Below are 15,103 nucleotides of genomic sequence, written 5' to 3' on the forward strand. Positions count from 1 at the left end.
CAACTTTGGACTCAATGAGACAACATAAAGAAAGATGTTTGAGAGTTATAAAATCACGTACCTCCTTTCGTTTAATAAAGGCATTTAAGCCCCTAACATTCCAAGCTGCCAACTTTATCATTGAGACAAAATGGGTGGAATATCCTCTCCTCGTTTGTCCATTATTTGCTCCTCCGTATCAATGATCTCCATTTCATCCTCATCACTAGACTCGTCAGAAAGAGAAGAAAACCGATTACWCGTTTTCAAATTGATAACTTTACCCCTCCTTGGTTTAAAAGCCTGGACCACCTTTTGCACTAATTCCGGGTTACCTATCGATAAGGATTGAACATTGGAGGTATCCTCCCTTCCTTTTGGTGTACGACCCGCATTAACCGTACAGAAATGTCCGTCCACTTTTCCACTATCCTTTCCCTCCAACGTAGAAGAAACCCCAGGATTTGAAACATGTTGGACAGATGTATCGTCCCCCGAGGGTTTTGAACTCTCCGGAACCCTTTTTAGAATCCCAACCCCAGTTAAAGAATCATGTGTACCTGTGTCCGCTCCAGATGATGACGACTGAAACTCTGGACGGCCTGTTGTATCCTTTTTCCTCCACTGTTTCCGCCTGACCTCAGTAAACCCCCTTTTGTCCACGACTGTCTCAGAAACCCTTTTCTGTGTAATATCCCCTTTCATACATGACCCCGTTCGATGACCAAACACTTTACAGCTTGAACATTGTGAGGGAATCCAATCATATTCCAGAACAACATTTATGATGTCCTCTCCAGTACCTGAGAGCCGTGGAATCACCACTTCTATATTCCTCTGCATTTCTCCCACGGCCCACACATCCACCAACACTTTTGCAAAGTTTGTACGACCCCATGCTCTATCACAAGTGAAGGCAGTGCAAGCATCTAAACGCAAAAGGATGCCTATGGCACTAGCAATGCGGCTAATACCCTCTTTATTGAAAGCAACAAGAGGGATATTAAAAAATTTCACCCACAACGGGCAAGAAGTGTGCACAGGCTTCTGTAGCCCCTTTGAAGGATCCCAGAAAGAGACAAACAGCGGCCTCCCTCTAATCATAAGGGGGGACGTTTCAAGAACATGGTTACATCCACCCTCGTCATTAAAGCGAAAAAAGAAATACCCCATATCATTCACCATAGCATCAAGWAGAYCAAATTTTCCCCAAGCATTCTGAACCGCACGTAAAACAATGGGGAAAGGGAGACGAGGACCAAGAAAATATCCATAAAGGACCGATTGAAAAGATTTAGCCATACCTTTGGTAACATCCAAGGGGAAGCTGATCCTCGGTTTTAAACTCTTCTCAACAGGATAATACGTAAGATCGGAGGAGGAAGAACCGCCCACAATCTCCGCAAAGGATTTAGAAGGCACCACACTATGATCATCCCTTATCACTGGGGAGAGGCGATCCCAAACCGAAACTCTAGAAGACGAACCGGSCTTAATGCCAACCGTAGTCTTAGTAGGTACATCCATTTCGTCCAAAATAACATCAGCAAAATCCCGAGAGGCAACATTCTCCAAGATAACTTCCGCAAAGTCAGGCATCCTTACCAAAAACCTAGTTTACCAGACCCTTAATCAAGAAGCCGTGGTGCTGAATCCTTTTATCAAGCAGTCTCAATAAAGTAGACGAAGACCTTTAGAAAAGGTGCTGAATACTCTATCGATAAGCGTAACAAAAAGAGACGAAGACCACAGAAACACTTGATGCGAGAAAGATAAACTGGATATGGATACCAAAATCACCACCAAACACCCAACACCAATGAACTAAACAGCCACAAAGAGCTCAAGCCGAATAGAAACAAAAACAGCCGACAAGAAATCCAAAACGAGAAGACAAAACTCATGCAAACCCTAGCCGTCAAAATGAAAAACGGAGCCTAGAGAAGCAATCAGCAGTCCAAGCCCCGATCTAAACCAGCAGCAAGCCACACTAGAGAAAGGAGAAAACCAGCAGCAAGTAACCAAGCAAAACGACGAAAAACAGCCTCCCAAACACACGCTTGCATGCAAACCCTAAAACCGAAAAACATGCAAACCCTAGCCCTTCAAAACAAACACCGGCAGCCCAACCCTAGCACCCAGGATCAAAACCGAGACGCCAGCACCAAAAGAGAACCAGCAGCTAGARCGGCGAAAGCAATCTTAAAACGAAGGCAAACCTGATATGAAGTAAAGCCGCCGCCGTTCAAAACCCTGAAGGAGAAAAGATGCGTAACGTAGCCACCAAACCAGAAGCAGAAATGAACACAGCAGCACGGCAACGAAGCAGCAAACAAAAAACGAAGATCACCGTCAGCAGGAGGCCCGACGGCAAAACCCTAGACAAACCCCGCCGCCGGCAACACGTAAAGAGAAGAAGAATGCGTTGTGTGAGCGACCAAAAACAGAAACAATCCTTGAAAAGCAAACTAGACAACGAATCAGCAATCGAAAATGAAGATCGAACAGCAGCAGCAGCAGATCCCATACCTCCCGTTAATGTGACTAATTGAGGTAGAATGGTCCTTACGGGTCCATAATGGGTCCTTTTGGTCATAGTAGGTAGAATGTACGGATTTCCTTTAATCGAGCCATTTTGTGTCAAAATGACATTAAATGAATCATAATTAATCTCATCAGACCCTAATTGGGTTAATAGACCAATTTTCTTATAAGTAGTCTAATTGGTTCAAAATGATACTAAATGGTTCCTAAGGGGTGCATTTGGTGTTAGTGGGTTATATTATGGGATAATTAATATTGATCGAGTCATTTGGGTCAAAATGAGAAAACATGGATCGTAATTAATCTCCTTAGACCTTTAAAAGGCATTTTCTCCAGGAGGAGTCCATTTGGGTCAAAATGAGACTAAATGGCTCATACTCAGTCTGATCAGACATTAAAGGGTAAAATGGGTTTTTCTCCATTTTGAGTCTAATAGAGTTATAATGGTGCTAATTGGGTTATAATTAGTCTAATCAGAAATAATGAGGGAGCAGTTGAGGTAGAATGGGTCTTAATGGTCCCTTATTGGGTCCATTTCATGTTAGTGGATATAATGCGCTATTTATCCTTAAGGAGTCCAATTGGGTCAAAATGACACAAACTAGGTCATAATTAGTCTCATTAGACTCTAGTGGGTATAAGTGGCCCAGCTCTCCTTGAGGAGTCTAGCTGGGTCAAAATGATACTAAATGAGTCATAATTAGTATAACTAGACATTAATGCGACTAATTGAGGCATAATGATTCTTAAGGGTCCTAATTGGTCCCAGTAGATAAAATGTGCCTACTTCTTTTAATCGAGTCATTCGTGTCAAAATGACACTAAATGGATCATAATTAATCCAATTGGAGCCAAATTGGTTTAATAGGCCCATTTATTTATAAGGAGTCTGATTGGGTCAAAATGACACTAATTAGGTCATTTTTAGTTTGATCAGACCTTAATGGGTATAATCGTCTTCTTTCTCCAAGTCGAGTCTAATTGAGTGATATTGGTACTAAATTGGTCACAATTAGTCTAATGAGAAGTTAATGAGAGTAAGTGAGGTAGAATGGGTTTCTTTGGTGTTAGTGGGTCCATTTCGTGTTAGAGGATATAATGGGCTATTTCTCCTCAAGAAGTCTAATTAGGTAAAAATGACACTAAATAGGTCATAATTAGTCTCATTAGACCCTAACCGGCATCATGGGCCCATTTCTCCTTGAGGAGCCTAATTGGGTCAAAATGATACTAAATGAGTCGCAATTAGTATAACTAGACGTTAATGTGACAAATTGAGGTAGAATGGTCCTTACAGGTCCATAATGGGACCTTTTGGTCCTAGTAGGTAGAATGTGCTGATTTCCTTTAATCGAGCCATTTTGTGTCAAAATGACATTAAATGGATCATAATTAATCTCATCAGACCCTAATTGGGTTAATTGGCCAATTTCCATATAAGTAGTCTAATTGGTTCAAAATGATACTAAATGGTTCCTAAGGGGTGCATTTGGTGTTAGTGGGTTATATTATGGGACAATTAATATTGATCGAGTCATTTGGGTCAAAATGAGAATACGTGGATCGTAATTAATCTCGTTAGACCTTTAATAGGCATTTTTCTCTAGAAGGAGTCCATTTGGGTCAAAATGAGACTAAATGGCTCATACTCAGTCTGATCAGACATTAAAGGGTAAAATGGGTTTTTCTCCATTTTGAGTCTANTCTCCTTGAGGAGTCTAGCTGGGTCAAAATGATACTAAATGAGTCATAATTAGTATAACTAGACGTTAATGCGACTAATTGAGGCATAATGGTTCTTAAGGGTCCTAATTGGTCCAGTAGATAGAATGTGTCTACTTCTTTTAATCGAGTCATTCGTATCAAAATGACACTAAATGGATCATAATTAATCCAATTGGAGCCAAATTGGTTTAATAGGCCCATTTATTTATAAGGAGTATGATTGGGTCAAAATGACAATAATTGGGTCATTTTTAGTTTGATCAGACCTTAATGGGTATACTGAAAGGGGAATTTCCCCAGGCAATTTTATAAAGACGAATAAAAGTGAAACCATACAACGAGCAAATCAGCAAGAAAAACTACGACAACTTTGACTCAMAAACCAAGCCATAAGAAGCCAAAAAAGACAAAGGGAAATGCACCAAAACATAAAGTTAAAACAAGCCAAAAAATATATGGCGTAAATCACCAACATCTTCTAGAACCATACACCTTCATCTTCCAGATTATCAGACGTCATTGATTCGTGTGAGTTTCTTCTTTGTCTTCCACGCCATTCTTTAAAGGATCTGTATTTTGATCTCAGCCACAACTTTGTCTCCAGCATGGTTGTAATTGTCAAAGAACTTTCTGTTCCTTTCCCTCCATATATGGTATACCATAGCCGATATACCAAGTTTTTGGACCGTAGACCATGATTTCCACCTTTGTGATGTTAAGAATATCCTCCCATTTGTTCAGACAATTCTGTAACCCAACTTCCTTTTTAATAACCTCCCAAATACTACTCGAGTAGTTGCATTCAAAAAATAAGTGATTGTGCATTTCAATCACTAATTTACAGAAAACACATTTCAAATCCGGAGGTTCATGCTTCCACTGACTAAGGCGATATTGGGTTGGTAATTTATTCTGACAAGCCATCCACATGCAAAGAGCATGTTTAGGTATGTATGCTTTATTCCATAATACCTTGTACCAATGCACAATCGGCCCCACTTCTTGTAATGTTTGCCATGCCACTTTWACCTCAAATTCTTTTCGAGAATATTTAGCATCAAGCCATCTGACCGTATCCTCACTTTGACTGGGAGGTGGAATCATAATACTTTGCAACTGGGGAAATTGTTGTAACCATTCYAYCGGCCAATTAGTGCCAMACSGTTGCATGAGATCATAAACMGTAGAGTTATTGTGAAAACCATGACCATTTATGAATCTGTAAGACAATAATTGAATAAGGGGACCAAACTCACTCCACGTGTCTTCCCACGCATGCGTAGGTAGACCATTTCCCACATTATAGATGAAAAACCGTCTGCAATGAGGTCGTAACTCTAAAAGGTTCCGGAGAATCCACGACCATTCATTCCTCTTCTTGATTATCCAAAAATTTACGCCCCGAATACAATGAGACTGAATCCAAGAGACCCACATGGTATTTCTTCGAGTAAGAATATCCCAAATATGTTTAAAAAGTAAACATCGATTCCAAACCGCAAGTTTTTTCATACCAAGACCACCATGTTGTATAGGTAAACAGACTCTATCCCAAGATACTCGACATTTTCCCATTTCACCCTCCGCTTTATTCCATAAAAAATTACGGAACAACTGTTCAATTTCATGGATAGTAGTTGCCGGTACTAGAAATACCGACATCCAATAAGTTTGCATAGAATGCAGAACAGAGATGATGAGCTGGCGTCTTCCCCCATAAGAAAGAAATTTATTTTTCCAGTTCAATAAACGAGATTTTAGTTTAAACACAAGAGGGTTAAAATCACGTACCTTCAATCGCACTGGAGAGAGAGGAACTCCAAGGTAGCGAATAGGAAAAACCCCCGGTCGAAAAGGCAAGCAGTTTCGAATAATATTTTGAACATCCAACCCCACATTTCCGAAAAACACTTCACTTTTTTCAAGACTCGGTGACAAACCCGAACAATCCTCAAACAATTGGAGAGCTCGTTTTATCACTTCAACTGAGGCAGCATCCCCCCGAGAAAAGATAAACAGATCGTCCGCAAAACATAAATGGGTCAACTTTATCTCAGCACATCCTTGATGGTACGCAAAATTAATCTCCTCCTCAATACATTTTGATAGAAGCATCGACAGACCTTCCATAACCACCGTGAACAAGTAAGGAGATAATGGATCCTCTTGTCTAAGTCCCCTCTTACCATGAAAAAAATCCTCCGGTTGTCCATTAACACAAATAGAGAAGGTAGGCGATGTGATTAGAGACTTTATCCAGTTAAGCATAACCGGATGAAAACCCATTCCCATAAGCATCACTTGAAGAAACTGCCAGTCAACTGTATCATAAGCTTTCCGAATATCAATCTTAAACGCATACTTTGGTTCCCCCAGAGGTTTCTGATAACCTGCTACAAGCTCATGCGCCATTAAGATATTATCAGTTATCTGACGTCCTAGGATGAACGCAGATTGAGCCTTGCTAATAAGAACATCCAATGAGCCTTTCATCCTATCTGCAATAATTTTACTGATACATTTCAGTAAAACATTACAACAGGCAATAAGACGATAATCAGTAACACATGAAGCATTTGGAACCTTCGGGACTAGGCAAAGTAAAATATGATTCAACTGGTACTCTAAGTTTCCAGAGTAGAAGAAATTATGTACCGCAATAAGAACATCCCTACCAACCACACTCCAAGCCGCTTTAAAGAACTTTGACGAGAACCCATCAGGACCAGGAGCCTTATCATTCCCAATATCGAACAGAGCAGACTGTATTTCCATATCAGTAATAGGTCTGATTAAATGCAGAGACTCCGATAACGATAAAGAGTGAACGAAAAGAACAATCCACCATAGAAGGACGAACCATCATATTAGACATACCCAGAATACTTTCAAAATGATTAACAAACACTTGTGGAACATCATGATGCTCAAAGATAGTACCCAAAGAATCCATAATAGTAGCAATATGGCTCCTATTACGCTTCTCTCTCATAGCATGAAAGAAGAACTTAGAGTTACCATCCCCTTCATTTAACCAAGAAATCTTTGCTTTTTGTCGAACCATTTCCATTTGATCATTCCTAGCTTTTTGGTATGCTAACAAGAGGTGARCAATGTCCTCTTTCAGCAAATCATTAAAAGGGTCTAGATCACAAGCCAATTAAGCAACATCAAGTTCCGTCTTTAACATAGCCACCCTCTTATCCAAACACCCATAAGAATTGCGAAGCCGACGACAAACCCCTTTTATCTCTTGCATTTTTCTAAGTACTCTCTTCATATATGAACCTCTCTGGGGCTTCATTCACACCCCCTCCACAGACTTAAGGAAGTCCACATGAGTAGTCACAAAATTATCGAATTTGAAACCACGTTGACGAGGTCGCCTACCAACTTTGAAGGAAAGAATGCCCGGAGAATGATCTGAGATCCCTCTTGGTTCAAAGAAAACCGAGGCGTCCCCAAATCTAGCAATAAATGCTGAATTACCCAAAATACGATCTAATTTACGCATTATACCGTCACCCCAACAGGTTTTTGCGTCCAGGTATATTGGCACCCCTGATACGTGATATTAAAAAGCTCAACCTCTTCCAGACAAAGATGAAATTCCTCCATATCTGAGTTACGTCTAGAAGAACCACCCAATCCATCATGAGGAAAAAACATTGAGTTGAAATCACCCATCGCAACCCATGCTTTTCTTTGAACAAAAACATTAAAGTTACCAATATCCCGCCAAAGGTCCCTCCTTTCCACTCTCGTATTACACCCATTAACAAAGGTAATAAAAATGGGCTCAAGATGACCAATAATCCGAATTTCACAATGCACATATTGTAGGTTCTGCTCAATCATTATCAAAGACAAAACAGACGGGTCCCATGCAATAATAAGACAAGTGCCATGATTACACAATAACCCATTAGTGATCCAACTCCAATTACCAAATACTCTACCACACACTTCCACCATTTGACTATGTAAGACTTTAGACTCAATGATGCAACATAAAGAAAGGCGCTTTACATGAATAAGATCACGTACCTCTTTTTGCTTTATTAGGGCATTTAGACCCCTAATATTCCAAGAAGCGAACTTTATCATTGAGAATTTGAATTGAGTGTCTCCCCTCTACTTTGTGCCCATAGAATGCCCCTCAGTATCAATTATCTCCATATCATCATCATCACTAGAATCATCAGACTGTAAAGAGGAAAACTGATTACTAATAGACGTGGAATTTACAGCACCTCGTCTCGGATGAAAAGCATGAACCACCGCTTGTACAAGTTCCGGACCCCCCTTGGAAAGAATTGTGACATTCGAACGATCATCTCTTCCTTTTGGCGTTCTCCTAGCATCCACCGTACAATATTGACTTTCCACACGTTCCACACTATCCCCAACTAAGACTGTAGAAACTGCAGGCTTAACAACTTCCGTGACCTTTTTAGCAACTCCCGAGACAGACGGAACCTCAGTAACCTTCTTTATAGTACCAACACCAACTATCGTATCATGAGTTATAGAAGCCGTACCTGAAGTAGTTGCCTGAGCACCATTACGAGATCCATAATTAAGCTTCGGCTTCCAATGTTTTCTTCGAGGTTCTTGGAAACCATCATTATTCGACGATATGAAATTATCCTTTGGCTTTTGTTTTTCCCCTTTCATGCAAGAAGACGTACGATGTCCAAAAACTTTGCACTTTGAACATTGTGAAGGCACCCAATCATACTCCAAAACCACCTTTATCACATCCTCACCAATACCCGAAAGCCTCGGTATTACAACTTCAATTTGCCTCTGAATCTCACCCACGACCCAAACATCCACCAAAACTTAGCAAAATTAGTACGCCCCCAAGCTTTATCACAAGTGCTAGCTGTACAAGCATCCAAACGCAAAGGAATTCCAACTGCACTGGCAATACGGCTAATACCCTCTCTATTGAACGCAACTAGAGGAATGTTAAAAAATTTTATCCATAACGGACATGAGGTATGCTCGGGTTTATAAAGTCCCTTTGAGGGGTCCCAGGATGAAACAAAAAACGGCCTCCCTCTAATCATGAGGGGAGACGACTCAACCACATGATTGCACCCACCATCATCATTAAACCGAAAAAAGAAATAGCCAAGCTCATTTACCATAGCATCTATAAGGCCAAACTTTCCCCATGCATTTTGAACCGCACGTAGAACAATGGGAAAAGGAAGACGAGGGCCCAAAAAATACCCATAAAGAACCGACTGGAAAGATTTAGCCATACCTCTCGTTACTTCCAAAGGAAACTGGATCCGCGGATTAACACTCTTTTCAACCGGAAAATATGTCAGCTCTTGCTTTGTAGTACCTCCCACTATTTCGGCAAAAGACTTTTAAGCTTGCATGCACTGCTCACCCAAAACTGCAGGAGAGAGACGTTCCCACACCGATACCCTTTTATTGGGACCAACATTATCCCCAATCGCCGTCAAGACCGTTTCCTTTACCCCTCCATGCAAAGAAGTTCCATGCAATTCACAAGGACTCGTCTCATCAAGGATTACATCAGCAAAATCCTGGGAGGAAGGTTTTTCCAAAATCACGTCCGCAAAATCAAACATAATTACCACAATCGCATACAATAACTAGCTCCCAAATCCTTAGTCAAGAAGCCGTGATGCTGAATCCCTCGTAGAGCTTTCTCAATAAAATAAACGAAGACCTCACAGGGAGGTGCTGAATATTCTATCAAGTAACTTCACAAAGAAAACGAAGATCACAGAAACACTTGACACAAGGAAAGAAACCTAGATAAAGCACACAACCAACCCACACGGCCAAACCTATAGCATGCAAACCCTATTCGAAAGCAAAACACAAAACAACCAAACCCTAGCAGCAATAAACTAGGGAACAACAAGTGCCGCTCTAAAACAGAACCAAACCAACAGCAGCACACGGGTAAAAAACTTTACAACAGCAGCAAGACACCAGCGAAACAAAACAGAAACAACAGCTATGGAAAACTTGACAAAAGCAGCGAGAAAACAACAACACCAACAGTCTCAAAACAAAACTCAAACAGAACCAAACCAGCTTTAAGTACCCAGAAACAATCAATCGTAAACAGCAAACCGGTCACTTAAAAACACAGCCTAAACCAGAAAAACAGTAGCAGAACCGCATAATTCCACTAGCAAGAACAACAACAAAATAGAAGGCCACACATTACTAAACAAGTGCAACCAGCAGGCTTAGACAGGAGGTTATTACATAAAATAATAACCCTCAAAGCAACCAAACCGAACTAAAACCAGGAAGGGCCGACGCGAAATCCAACCAGCAGCAGGACGAAGGCAATTCACAACAATAACTTCGGCAGACAGCAACGAAAGCCACAAGGAAACAACAGCAGAAACGACTCTGCGATCAACACAAACATAAACCCTAGCCACAAAGTAAACTCTAGCGGCCGTTTCCTAATGATTACAAAGAAGAAACCCTAGCAACCGTTACCTTCGTGGACTACACCAAGAACTAAGAAGGAGTTCGATCAAAGTAATAAGACTTAAACCAGATCGAAACACCAACAAAGCAGTGAAAACTTGACTAGCAATCGACAAACCCTAAAACAGCCGTCGTTCAAGAAGACCAAAACTCGAAAGCAAAACTAATACCTTAACACCAATCAATGAAGACGATGAAAAGAGGATCAAAACCGAACCGAGCTCCAACCATTGAACATCATCATCTTCATCAAGAACTCCATAAGGATTATAATTCCCCCATTTCTTCGTAACGAGCCTAATTGGGTCAAAAAGAAAACCTTAATGGGTATAATCTGCTTCTTTCTCAAATTTGAGTCTAATTGAGTGATATTGGTACTAAATCGGTCACAATTAGTCTAATGAGAAGTTAATGAGAGTAAGTGAGGTAGAATGGGTTTCATTGGTGTTAGTGGGTCCATTTCATGTTAGAGGATATAATGGGCAATTTCTCCTCAAGAAGGTCAAAATGACACTAACAAGGTCATAATTAGTCTCATTAGGCCCTAATCGACATCATGGGCCCATTTCTCCTTGAGGAGCCTAATTGGGTCAAAATGATACTAAATGAGTCGCAGTTAGTATAACTTGACGTTAATGTGACTAATCGAGGTAGAATGGTCCTTACGGGTCCATAATGGGTCCATTTGGTCCTAGTAGGTAGAATGTGCGGATTTCCTTTAATCGAGCCATTTTGTGTCAAAATGACATTAAATGGATCATAATAAATCTCATCAGACCCTAATTGGGCTAATAGGCCGATTTCCTTATAAGTAGTCTAAAAGTTTGGCCTTAAAGATGCTATGGTTAATGATCTTGGTTATTTCTTTTTTCGATTTAATGATGGTGGTGGGTGCAACCAAGTGGTTGAGTCGTCTCCCCTCATGATTAGGGGGAGACCGCTTTTTGTCTCCACCTGGGACCCCTCAAAGGGTCTTTAGAAACCGGAACACACTTCTTGGCCGTTATGGATTAAGCTCTATAATATTTCTCTTGTTGCTTTCAATAGAGAGGGTATTAGTTGTATTGCAAGTGCTATTGGTGTTCCTCTGCATTTGGATGCTTGCACGGCTAGCACTTGTGATAAAGCTTGGGGACGTACGAATTTTGCAAAAGTGTTGGTGGATGTTTGTGCTGTGGGTGAAATACAACGACAAATTGAGGTTGTTATTCCGAGGCTTTCGGGTACGGGTGAGGATGTGATTAATGTGGTTTTAGAATATGATTGGTTTCCTTCCCAATGTTCGAAATGCAAAGTTTTTGGTCATCGAACGTCGTCCTGTTTGAAAGGGGAACCTACAAAGCCAAAGGTTACTGCTCTTCCTTCGCATAATGAGGGGTTTCAAGAACCTAGACGTAAACATTGGAAGCCAAAGTCCAAATCTGGATCCAGTCTTGATGCTCAAGCTTATTCTTCAGGTATGGTTTCTGCTTCTCAAGACACGCTAACTGGAGTTGGTATTGTACACCAGGTTAATGAGGCTTTGCTTGTCCCGGGTGGTTCTGATAAGGACATTAATGTTTTACGGCGTGATGGGTCAAAACTTTCGGATGGAAAGGGTGTGGAAAGGGAGGATAGTCAGTTTTGTACGGTGGATGCTGGGAGGACACCAAAAGGGAAAGATGTTTTTTCGAATGTCCAAATTCTATCAAAGGGGGGTCCGGAGCTTGTCAAAACGGTGGTCCATGCTTTCAAACCAAGAAGAGGCGCGGTCAGTACCACGGCTATTAGTAATCGATTCTCTTCTTTACCATCTGATGACTCTAGTGATGATGATGATATGGAGATCATTGATACTGAGGGGTATACTATGGAACAACGAGGAGGGGAGACTCACACTTCAACATCTCAATGATAAAGTTTGCTGCTTGGAATATTAGGGGTCTTAATGCCCTAATAAAGCAAAAAGAGGTACGTGATTTAATTCATATAAAGCATCTTTCTTTATGTTGCATTATTGAATCAAAAGTTGTTCATAGTCATCTGGGGGAAATTTGTGGTAGAGTTTTTGGTAATTGGAGTTGGATCACAAATGGGTTAATGTGTGATCAAGGTACGCGGCTTATTATCGCTTGGGACCCTTCTGTGTTATCCCTGATAATGATTGAGCAGCAATTTGAATATGTGCATTGTGAAATTAGGATTGTTGGTCACCTTGAACCAATTTTTATTTCTTTTGTTTATGGGTGTAATACGGGAGTGGAAAGACGTGACCTTTGGAGAGATATCGGTAAATTTAGTGCTTTTGTCCAACGGAAAGCTTGGGTGGTAATGGGAGATTTCAACTCTATGCTTTTTCCACATGATGGTTTGGGAGGCTCCTCTAGACGTAATTCTGATATGGAGGAGTTTCACCTTTGTCTGGAAGAGGCTGAATTGTTTGATATCTCATATCAGGGTTGCCAATTTACCTGGTTACAGAAACCTTCTGGGGGTAATGGTATTATGCGTAAACTTGATCGTATCTTGGGGAATTCTGCTTTCATTGCTTGATTTGGGGACGCTTCGGTTTTCTTTGAACCAAGGGGGATCTCAGATCATTCTTCGGGTATTCTTTCTTTTAAAGTTGGTAGACGTGTTCGTCAGCGTGGTTTTAAATTTGATAATTTTATTACTTCTCATGTGGATTTCCTCAAGTCTGTGGAGGAGGTGTGGATGAAACCTCAGAGAGGTTCATATATGAAAAGAGTGATTCGGAAATTGCAAGAAATGAAAGGGGTATGTCGTCGACTCAGAAATTCTTATAGGTGTTTGGATAAAAGGGTGACTCAGTTAAAGACGGAGCTTGATGTTGCTCAATTGGCTTGTGATCTAGACCCGTTTAATGATTTGCTGAAAGAGGATATTGCTCACCTCTTACTAGCATATCAAAAGGCTAGAAATGATCAAGCAAATATGGTTCGACAAAAAGCTAAGATCTCTTGGCTTAATGAAGGTGATGGAAACTCAAAGTTCTTCTTCCATGCTATGAAAAAGAAGCGTAATAGGAGCCATATTGCTACTATTAGGGATTCATTTGGTACTGTTTTTGAGCATCAGGATGTTCCAAAAGTTTTTATTAATCACTTTAAAGGAATTCTGGGTACTTCTAATATGTTGGTTCCTCCTTCCATGGTGGATTGCTCATTTGATCACTCTCTTTCGTTATCGGATTCTCTGCACTTAATCATGCCGATTTCAGATATGGAAATAAAGGATGCTCTGTTTGACATTGGGAATGATAAGGCGCCAGGACCAGATGGGTTTTCGTCAAAATTCTTTAAAGCGGCTGGGAGCGTGGTGGGTAGGGATGTTCTCATTGGGATTCATAATTTTTTCTATTCTGGAACTTTGGAATATCAGCTGAACCATACCCTTTTTTGTCTTGTCGCAAAGGTTCCTAATGCTTCATGTGTTATTGATTTTCGCCCCATTGCCTATTGTAATGTGTTGCTGAAATGTATCAGTAAAATTATTGCTGAAAGGATAAAAGGCTCTTTGGATGTTCTTATTAGCAAGGCCCAATCTGCGTTCATCCCTGGGCGTCAGATCACGGATAATATCTTAATGGCGCATGAGCTTGTTGCTGGTTATCAAAAATCTAAAGGGGAACCAAAATGTGCGTTTAAGATTGATATTCGGAAAGCCTATGATACAGTTGACTGGCAATTTCTATTAGAGATGCTAAAGGGAATGGGTTTTCATCCAGTTATGATTAACTAGATAAAGACTCTAATCACTTCGCCTTCTTTCTCCATATGTGTTAATGGTCAACCGGAGGGTTTTTTTCATGGTAAGCGGGGCCTTCGACAAGGGGATCCTTTATCTCTTTACTTGTTTACTGTGGTTATGGAAGGTCTTTCGATGCTTCTTTCAAAATGTATTGCGGAGGAGGCAAATTTTGCGTACCATCAAGGATGTGCTGAGATAAAGTTGACCCATTTATGTTTTGCGGATGATTTGTTTATTTTTTTCTCGGGGGGATACTACCTCGGTGGAGGTTATCAAGCGTGCTCTCCAATTATTTGAAGAACGATCAGGTTTGTCTCCGAGTCTGGAAAAAAGTGAAGTGTTTTTCGGGAATGTGGGGGTGGAGGATCAAAATCTTATTCGTAATAACTTACCTTTTCGGCCGGGGGTGTTCCCTATTCATTACCTGGGAGTTCCTCTATCTCCAGTTCGATTGAAGGTATGTGATTTAATGCCCTTGTTTTAAAGCTTAAATCTCGACTTTTGAATTGGAAAAACAAATTCCTTTCCTATGGAGGAAGATGACAGCTTATTCTTTCTGTTCTTCATTCTATGCAAACCTATTGGATGTCGGTATTTCTAGTACCGG

The sequence above is a fragment of the Cynara cardunculus genome, assembly GCF_001531365.2.
Source record: "Cynara cardunculus var. scolymus isolate 2C chromosome LG 10, CcrdV1, whole genome shotgun sequence".
In the NCBI taxonomy this organism is placed as follows: Eukaryota; Viridiplantae; Streptophyta; class Magnoliopsida; order Asterales; family Asteraceae; genus Cynara; species Cynara cardunculus.